Below are 9988 nucleotides of genomic sequence, written 5' to 3' on the forward strand. Positions count from 1 at the left end.
TTCATTTCAATTTCATTTCATTTCTCTTACATTTTAGATCAAATTTATAGCATATATTTTATTTTCGTTTCATTTACACAGCTTCTTAACTTATTTACTTTCTTTATATTTTGATCTCATATGTTTAAAGAAAATCTCAATTTATATTTGCACTATTTTATTCTTTCTCTTAGGGAAAGGAATAAAAAATCCCAAGTAGTTCCAGAATCCCAAAAGGGGTTAATCTATTGATGTAGTCCCATGTGCTAGTCAATTTTGCCTTTGGTGTGAGGGATCTTGGTTTTTCTCCTATCCTTTTGTAATAGTGGATTCTATTTTTCATCATTACACTACTAAATCATCTATTCAATGACCCCTTAATCGACATTGTTATTTATTACATAAGAATTATATCTTCTCCATATTTTCTTCTAAATAAGGTTTTCTATGTATAAATATTGTTATCATTATTTTAATGTACCTAGAACTTTAATGCATATCTTTTGATGGTGTATTACAATTTTTTAACCTAAAGATTTGAAGTAGAAGTGGATATGTTTTAAGAATTTGGTGATAATTTTTGGTTTTTTTAGAATAATTAATACATCTCGTTTTAATTATTTATGTTATTTAGAATTTCATGTTTGAGTTTGGTTCCTCGATTTGGAGCTTAACAACTTAAGGAAGATTTGATGCAACACAAATTGAGTATCTCTATGTTTGATGGATTAGATTACTATTCATGGAAACATTAGATGAAAGGATACGTCTTATAAGTGAAAATTTACCAAAAATAGAATCATGCGGAGAAAGAATATGTTTTCCCTACAAATAGCTTGTATACAACTCATTGAATCAAAGATTATGAAAAAAAAATGAGAGGGCAAGGCATGGTAATATTAGTGCTCTATATAAATTAGAAATTCCTAAAGTTGTTTCTTTGAAGAATGCTTAGGAAGTATGAGAAAAGTTAAAAGAGATCTAAGAAGGAAATATGAAAGTAAAATTATCTAGTAAATTGACTACAAGTAAACATACTTAGAATCTTAGACTTGAAGATGGTGAAGGTATCAAGAGATACTTTCAAAAATTTGAGAGTATAGTTAATGAAATAAAAGGATCAGGTTGGCAATATAACTAATGAAGACTTTATGAAATAGATATTGGTGAAATTACCTAATAGTTATAGTGATAAAGCTTCAACCATTGAAGAAGTGTATGATGAAAAAATATTTACCATAGAAGGGTTGTTTCATACATTTTTTTTTTCTTTTGAGATGAGAAGGTTTGGCATTGAAAATGGAAATTTTGAAACAAAAAACAAAGAAGTAAAGGTTGAGGATGAACTTGATGATGATGAAGATGAAGAAAATATTGAAGATAATTTTTGATCAAGATTGAGGAAAGGTATTGGAAATTACAAAGTTATGTTACCCCTAAAATTGGTTGGTCATTTGGCAACTAGATGTTCGGATAAGGGTCCTAGAGAATAGTTTAAAAGATTAAATAAAAGGGCTTATTATGTGAATAAGAATGCTACTATTTTAAATGATGAGTCAAAAGGTGAAGATCGTCTATTTTATGTTGAAGAAGATGACGATGATGCTAGATCTAAGATTTTTATTTCTAATATTTATGCTTATGGAGATGATGATTTGGTACTAATTTATATATTAGAAGTCATAAGGATGAATGGTTGATTGATAATGGTTATTCTAATCATATGATTGGAGGTAAATGGAAATTCATTACATTTGAAAAATAAGTTAGCAGTCTTATTAGATTTGGTAATGACAAATAAACTTTTATTGTTGGATGAGGTTCAATTACTATGATAAATTTGTTACATTTGAAAAATAAGCTAGCAGAATTATTAGATTTGGTAATGACAAAGAAACTTATATTGTTGGATGAGGTTCAATTACTTTTGATTGAAATAATTACACTAATAGTGCTCACTTTGTGAAAGGTTTGTATTGTAATCTATTTAGTCATAGATATATGTGTGACAATGGTTATGATGTCATTTTCAAGAATGAAGATTGTGAGATTAGGAAGAGATCTCCTAGATAAATTTCAATTGGTCAAAGGAAAGTCAGTAACATGTATCAGTTAGAAGGAGATACCAACATATGACTAATATTTTAGATTGATGATAATTGCCTCCAACATAGATGGATGTGTCATATTAACTTTCACATGTTGGTGATGATTAGTTGTTCACAAGTTGTTATAGATCTATCAAGATTGTAAAAGAAATAAAACACCATTTGTGAAGGATATAAGGAAGGAAACGAGATGAGAGAAAAATATTTATGGAAAAAAATTAGTCATCTACCAAAGTGTTAGATCTTGGACATATAACCATCTACAGTCCCATAAGAACAAGAGGTTTTCTTGGTGAATGGTACTTTTTTTGTATTCATTGATGATTACTCTAGATTCACTTGGGCTATTTTTCTAAGAGAAAAATCTTGACCACTTAACAATTTCAAAATTGTCAAGGTTATAGAAGAAAATGAATGTGGTAGAATGATTAAATTTTTGAGATTTAATAGAGGTGAAGAATTTAATTCTAATTAATTTGAAAGATACTATAAAAATGAAGAGATAATTATTGAGAACTAGAACACCACAGTAGATTGTACTATGGAAAAAAATTTCAAGGATCAACAAGGACAATGATGAAAGAGGCCAATCTTTCAAATAGCTATTGGGAGGAAGTAAAATATGGTTTTCATTTAACATAGTATTTTTATTTCTCATTGATGTTGTAACATTTCAAACATGATAATCAAATGATTTATTGATATATGTAAATGTTTAATAAGAATCTTTAGATCCCAAAATATTACTAAATTATTATATAAATATAGAGGAAGTTGGCTCCTAATGAAAAAGGAAGGAATAAAAGTCACCAATTTAAATTTAAAAAAATAATAATTCAAGGATTCTATCCACCGATTTGATAGAAATGACCAAAATTTAGAGAGTGCAGATTTCAAGGCAATGATTAGAAATATAGGGATTGCACTTAACAATTATGTGAATACATTTATATTAATGAAAATAAAATAAGGATAAAGTCACAAACCTAAAAATGTGTATAAGAGAGACTAAATAAAAGCAATTGAAGTTAATATAATTATACTATATAAAATACTATATAGATGGATTAAACATTACACAATAAAGTTTGATACCTAGACTAGAAGTATTAAATAATAAAAATTAACTTATTTTATCTAATTTTAACATTTTACTTGATATATGATATATAAAAATGTCCATCACTATGCACTTCTCCTAGAAAAATTTCTTAAAATAATGCAATTCTAAATAAGAATTAATGTGCGTAGGTAAATTCTATGTAAATATTAACTATCTTCACTCGCTCAAATTTGACGTATATCGCTATCTATATCACAATATATATTCCCATTGAGATATTCCAAAGAAAAAATAGTTCAAAAGTGTGATAAGGAACTAAGGTAGGAGGAGAAATGAGGAATTTTATTCTAGGTTGTGAAGAAATATATCTCTTTTCTAGTCAAATATTATGGTTAATCATTTCACCATAAGTGTTGGGTCCCATATCATATGTACCACTTATAAGCTACCCTCATGTTGCCTCTATAAATCTCAAAAGAAAAATAAATAGGGTGATGGCCTATATTTTCAGCATTCTAAAATTTTAAGAGTCTATTGTGAAAATTTAGGTAGAATAGGTAGAATTATGGTTTACATATATTTTTTATAGAGGCATTGTGAGAACAACCCGAATTTTTGTCCATGTCATGTCTTTCCACCTATTGTTACCCTGTTTATGTCTGAAGTCATTGATTCAAATTTTTTTCTATGTTTTTTGTTCTTGAAGAGGTGTTGTAATGTTTAAGTTGGGAAGTGATGTCTTTACCTTAAGTACTAGATATATGGTCCTTTGAGATTTAATTATTTTAAGGTGGCAATGATGTGGCACAATTTTTTGCAAGGATTTTGTGGCTTCTCTATGCTTAAAAATAAAGACTCAGTTTGGCTAGCGACATTACAAAAGGATTTTCTCAATGGTTTTTATAGCATCTCCATAGTTAATTCTTATGCTCTAGCTTAGCTAATAATTCTATGAAGGACCTCTTCATGAGATATCTTTAATGCTATTAAATTCTATAAGCATGCCACGTGGAGCTCTATTTGAGACAAAGTACTAAGATCTGGTAAGTCTTTTAAGTGGCAAGAAGAGATTAATGTAAAAGAAAGTTATGACCCTCCTTTGTGGCTTAAGAATTTCAATGATGTTAATGTTACATGGAGATGTTGAGATTGACCTTTGTAAGAATTTGGTATAGCCCTGATACCATGTAAGAATTTTCCTTAGGAAAAAATTTACCCAAGATCAAGGAACTCAAGCACAAGCACAATAGTATACTAATAAGAGTATGATCAATATGAGAATGCTCTCTATTATGTCAAAAGCATTTGTATACACACTAGGAGTGCCTATATATAAAGGCCTCTAAGATGCATCTAGAAATGGTTGTAGAAAGAACTAGGAGATAAGCATGACAACTAAGCACATGTCCTCCATTGTGCATGAATATACATGCATCAATAAGAGGATAAGTATGACAAGGTGTCTCATGTATAAAGATGTTGTAGACACCATGTGATCAGATAAAGTGCTAACTCCTATGTTGTAGACACCATGTGCATAATTAAAGTACTAACTCCTATGTTGTCAACATGAAAACTCACAAGAGTGCACATACTCCTAGGTGAAAAACTAATAAATATTAAAATAATAAATTAACCTAACTAATCTTAAGTAAAATGTAAATATTAAATGTTTATTTACACCAAAACACCCCCTTAAGTGCAACTCAAGGGAATGCACTTAAGCTTAAGAAAGTTGTAACGCCCCGCCAAGGGATCCAAAAGAATTAACCTAAAGTTTCACTAAGTTTGCTAAACATTTTTTTTTTTTTTTTTTAAAGTAAGAATGTATAACATACACATCAAACACATAGTAGCAGAAGCAATAACATGTAAACATCGATAACCATACTTTGCAAGTTACATTTCTTAAGGATCCCAAGATGTTGAGTCATGTTTAAATTTAATTAATTCTAAGTCTAACAATTACCACATACATATGAAAGAATAATCAGAAGGTCCCATGTCTATAATATACATTTGATCCGAATGCCTCTTGGAAAATTAATTTGGAATGCTCAATCATCCACTGTACAAGTCACAGGGTATGAAAGGCTTAAAAGAATATGCATATGTAAAGATAAAGATACAACATCCTCAAATCCATGATACAAAGTACAGTAAAAATATATGAAACTATTCACCATACATGATACATCCATACATCCATAATGATAAAACACCTATCATAAAACCTAACCATCCATCATAATAATCCAAGAACATAGTGAAGGTAATTGACAATCATGAAAACTCCAGCCACGGTGACCACAAAACGGATCTCAATGGTAAGAGTAAAAGCACTACCACTCGACCGCGTGGAACCTAAATGGTCCACTCCCACTGTGCTGAGGAGATAGTCTCAAGTCCCAAACAAGGTATCAAAACACAAAACACAAGTACTCTCTAAGTCCAGGAAATCCTATAAGTATGCTAACTCAAGGGTTCCTAAAAGGATCGACATCTAAACCCCAGAGGTACCACAAGACATGTAGGAAACCTAATATGCAAGTGGGAAAGTGTCATCGCAAAAGTCACGTAGAAGTTACCCGAGCAATCCCTTAGGAATCTCGGGTCCCTACTGATCCCTGCGGCCACTAGTATCCTCTCGTACTGATGAGGCATACTATAGAATGCAAGGTCGTAACCAAGCATTCTCTCTACCCCATCCTAGTCTGTACTAGCACTCAAGGCATGGGAGAGAACATACAATTATCTTGTTAGGTTCATTTTCTCTCATTTAGTGTAAATTTTTTTACTTATTAAAACAAATTACAATGGGTTACTCCAGGCAGCCTCTTAGGGCCCCGATCCCCATTGCAAGCCACTTCCCGACTCTACACATAGATAACCTACCCTAGGCTCATGAAATCGCAAATCAAGAATCATAATAAAATCACCTCAGTCCTATTCAAGCAACTGAAAAACATGATAAAAGATAAGCCACAAAATTACATCATTTCTTCATGAGCAACAGATAAGCATCAAATAATAATCATATGATCACGACAGTTCTCTATCAGCAACTGAAGGCATCAATGATAAATCACAAAATCCAATGGTTCTCCAATGAGCAACCAGAAAGTATCTCAATAGTAAATTATAATACTGATCGAAGACTCCAAAATGGTCAAGTCAAAACATGACATCATCAAGAACATAACAAACACTTCAGTCCTCTCAAGCGACCGAAAAGCAATCCAAGTATAACTGATCGAGACTCAAAAATGGTTATCAAATATAACTGATCGAGACTCAAAAATGGTTAAGTCAAGTATCTCAAATATATATACACCACAACGTCACATAAGAAGACAGAAAGAAATAACAACTAGTAAATACAATCATGTCATAGAGCACTCCATCACATTACCATGGTCGGGTTAAGAAAGATCGAGACCAAATCATCATGACATCACATTCACAACCCCGAGCCTCTGGTAATAACCTAAACTGGTCAACGCTAAACCAACCCCATAACACTCAAAACACAAAGACAACATCAAAGTCTCAGAGATTGGATTTGAAAGTATATTATTGAGTTAAGGTAAGGTTTATGTTTCAGTTTAATGTCGAATTTCAAGTAACTAAGTTTTCACAACTACCCTTTACGATTAACCCATTTCTATAATAAATTTCATTAAATCACTAATCCAAATCTATAATTTAGTCAAATAATATTCATTATTAATTAACTTAATTAAACTAATTTTAATTCAATTAATCAATAATTGCTTGTTCTACTACTTATCTTAATCTATTCATTAATTGTTAATTTATTAATATTAAACCAAAATTATTAATAAATTAATATTTTAAAAAATATGTTAAATGCATTTAATATTTATTTATTAAATATTAATAAAGATAAAACTATTATTAATTAAAATATATTATAATTTTATTAATTAAAAATTTTAAATAATAATAAAATTGTTTTGCAATAATACAAATTTCAAAAAGTGAATTAAAAAAAAAAAATATATATATATATATATATATATATATTTTAAAAAGCATGCAATTATAAAATTGTAGGCTTATCCAAGCCGACGGCCTACCGCAGTCCTGCGAACGCAAGGCCTGTGGTAGCAGGTACACTTTACCTACTGTTGCAGTACCTGCGACACAGGTACTGTCGGTATGGCAACAATGGGGGTGGGCACGGGGTAAATCCCTCCCCCCCACTAAAATATTAATTTATATATATTATATATTTTTATTTAAAGAGTACGAATTTGTGTTTCATCAAAAAAATTTTTTATAATTTAAATTTGTTTGGATATAAATATTTATATAAATTTATAAATATGCTAAATCAATTCTTCTTTAATATATATATATATATATATATATATATATATATAAATATATATTAAAAGAAATTTCCTCTCCCTTTTTTTTTATATTGGTATAGAAATATAGTCAATCCGAACTTCTAATTTAAAATTTCAGTCTAAGATTCAACCCTTTCCATTTAAATCTTATGTATACAGAAGTTTATTGCCAAGCATCTCATAATTTCAATATTGTAATATTTAAACATTCATCACAGAGAATTTAGATTTACAAACCCCAGACACGAAGAAGACAAGAAAGGATAATTGTGTAATAAATCGATAATCAAAAACACAAGACCCTACCTGATCCTGATGCTATTATGCAATCTCCAGGAACTGTAAGAGAATTCACTTCCCTCAATAACCTTCCTCTGGAAAACTTTCTTGGTCTCAGCCTTCTAAAATTTGCTTCCAAAAGTAGTCTCCCCAAAAATTCCCGTCCAAATACGTGTCTCCCAAAAATGAACCCCCAAAGTTTTGATAAGCAAATTCTCCTCAAATCGAGGCACTAATTGTGCGTTCACCCGAGAAGACTCATTGCATAACTCAGTTAACTCCCAAATTAACCTTTATTATCTTTTCTTTTATTTTGCATTCATCTTTCATGCACATTAAGTTGAATTATAAAATAACTTTATTTAATAATCCATTTGACTTCTATTTTAAATTAATTTATTACTTTAATCTAATGTGCACTTTTTGAAATTAAAATAAAATTATTAATTTCTATAATTTAATCTTTTAATTTATTACTCAAATTTAAACTCCTGCTTAGATCATGCGATCTAAAATCTTTTAATAATTTAATGTCTTTCAACTTTTTAAATTAATTTTAGAAGCTTAATTGATAATATATTTAATTAATTTAATTAACAATAATAATTAGCATTTATTTAAAAATGAACTCCAATTATATTATTATTAAATTAAATAAATATTATCCTGTTCTAAATTTATCTTTGAACTTTAATCTCCAAATTTAGTTCTTTTATTTAATTAATTTCTCAATTAATTAAATATTAACGATATCATAATAATTCTCTATTAAATTAAATCATTAATTAATCTTTTTAATTAGACTTAATTAATATAAAACACATCAAGGACTCATATAACAACATATGAAAACCCTACATAGAAAAGCACATACCAAATCAAACAAAAAGGGTCATAATCACGAAATTACATCATTTGATGCATTCAAAGGGTAGTTAACTCAAATACTTTTCCTAATTATCAATTAGGAAAATTGGCTAAAGGGTTTAGGAATTGGACTTAAGAGTTTATCTCCCCTCTCTTACCATTGAGACAATGCGATAGGGTGCCCTCATCTTGACAATTCAGGGAAGTCGATACCCAGTACCTGCAACCTGCATAAAATCCACGCATGTACAAACACAATATTCTAAGCTAAACAAAAAATGGCAAGAAGTGGTGCATCGTGTAGATCCCGACTAGCAGGTGACTACGACTCCCTTCCTTAACCACATCAGAAACACCATACATAAATAAAACAAACACGCACACCATACACATGAAGTATGGGATAAGTATCCATAAGAAGGCACATGTGATAATAAACCATCAATATCTGAAAACATTGTATAATCATCATACATGCATGAAATATAGAGTACCAAGTAATCTCATCATATAATAAACTAAGTGTAAAACAACATCTGATAATCTCTAAAATAATAATACTAATCATCAAACATAAATTGGCCTAAAAGAGTTTGGCAATGATAATAGAAATGTGACTTAGGGGAAAGCTAGGATGAAATTCATAATGGGTCCCAGCTACTAGGCCATGTTAGGTACCCATGTACATAATGAAATGTAATCTCTCATAAAGTGGAGAAAGAGGGAAAACCTCATGGGAAAAACCCTCCCCCAAAAAGAGAGATGAAAAGAAAAGATGCATGGATGGATGGAGTAATCAAGACCCCCCCATTATGACATACACCAAGTATATACAAAAGTATGAGAAGGAAAAACCCCCATAAGAGGAAAAAGTCCCCCCATAAAAAAGAAGAAGAAGGAGACAAGGTAGTACCCCCACCTAAATGTAGTGTGTCAATCAATGATAGCTACTCCAATATACAAGTTGATCCATCACTACTGAATAATGTTCCTCCCCTTTGGAAGAAACAATGGCAGAGTTACAGGTGAGATGCTTTCCCTATATGTAGAAAGAATCCCAAAGATGAATGTGGTCTCTAAAACCTACTCAACTATCCCTCTTTCGATATTGATGGTCGCTCCTTCCAATACTACTGAAAAGGAGTGCAAATTGAGCAAGGAAGGATGGAGAACCTGTCCCAAAGAACTATATGTCTCCTTAAATGATAAAGATACCTTCTACAACTATTGTTAATAATTATCCATAATTATATCAACCTGCAAAGACTGATAATGTAGAGAATGGACAAGAGGATCAAATTGAGCCCTTGTGACAA

This window comes from Cupressus sempervirens, chromosome 3, assembly GCF_028749045.1.
Source record: "Cupressus sempervirens isolate cs-2001-9-10 chromosome 3, ASM2874904v1, whole genome shotgun sequence".
Taxonomy (NCBI): Eukaryota; Viridiplantae; Streptophyta; class Pinopsida; order Cupressales; family Cupressaceae; genus Cupressus; species Cupressus sempervirens.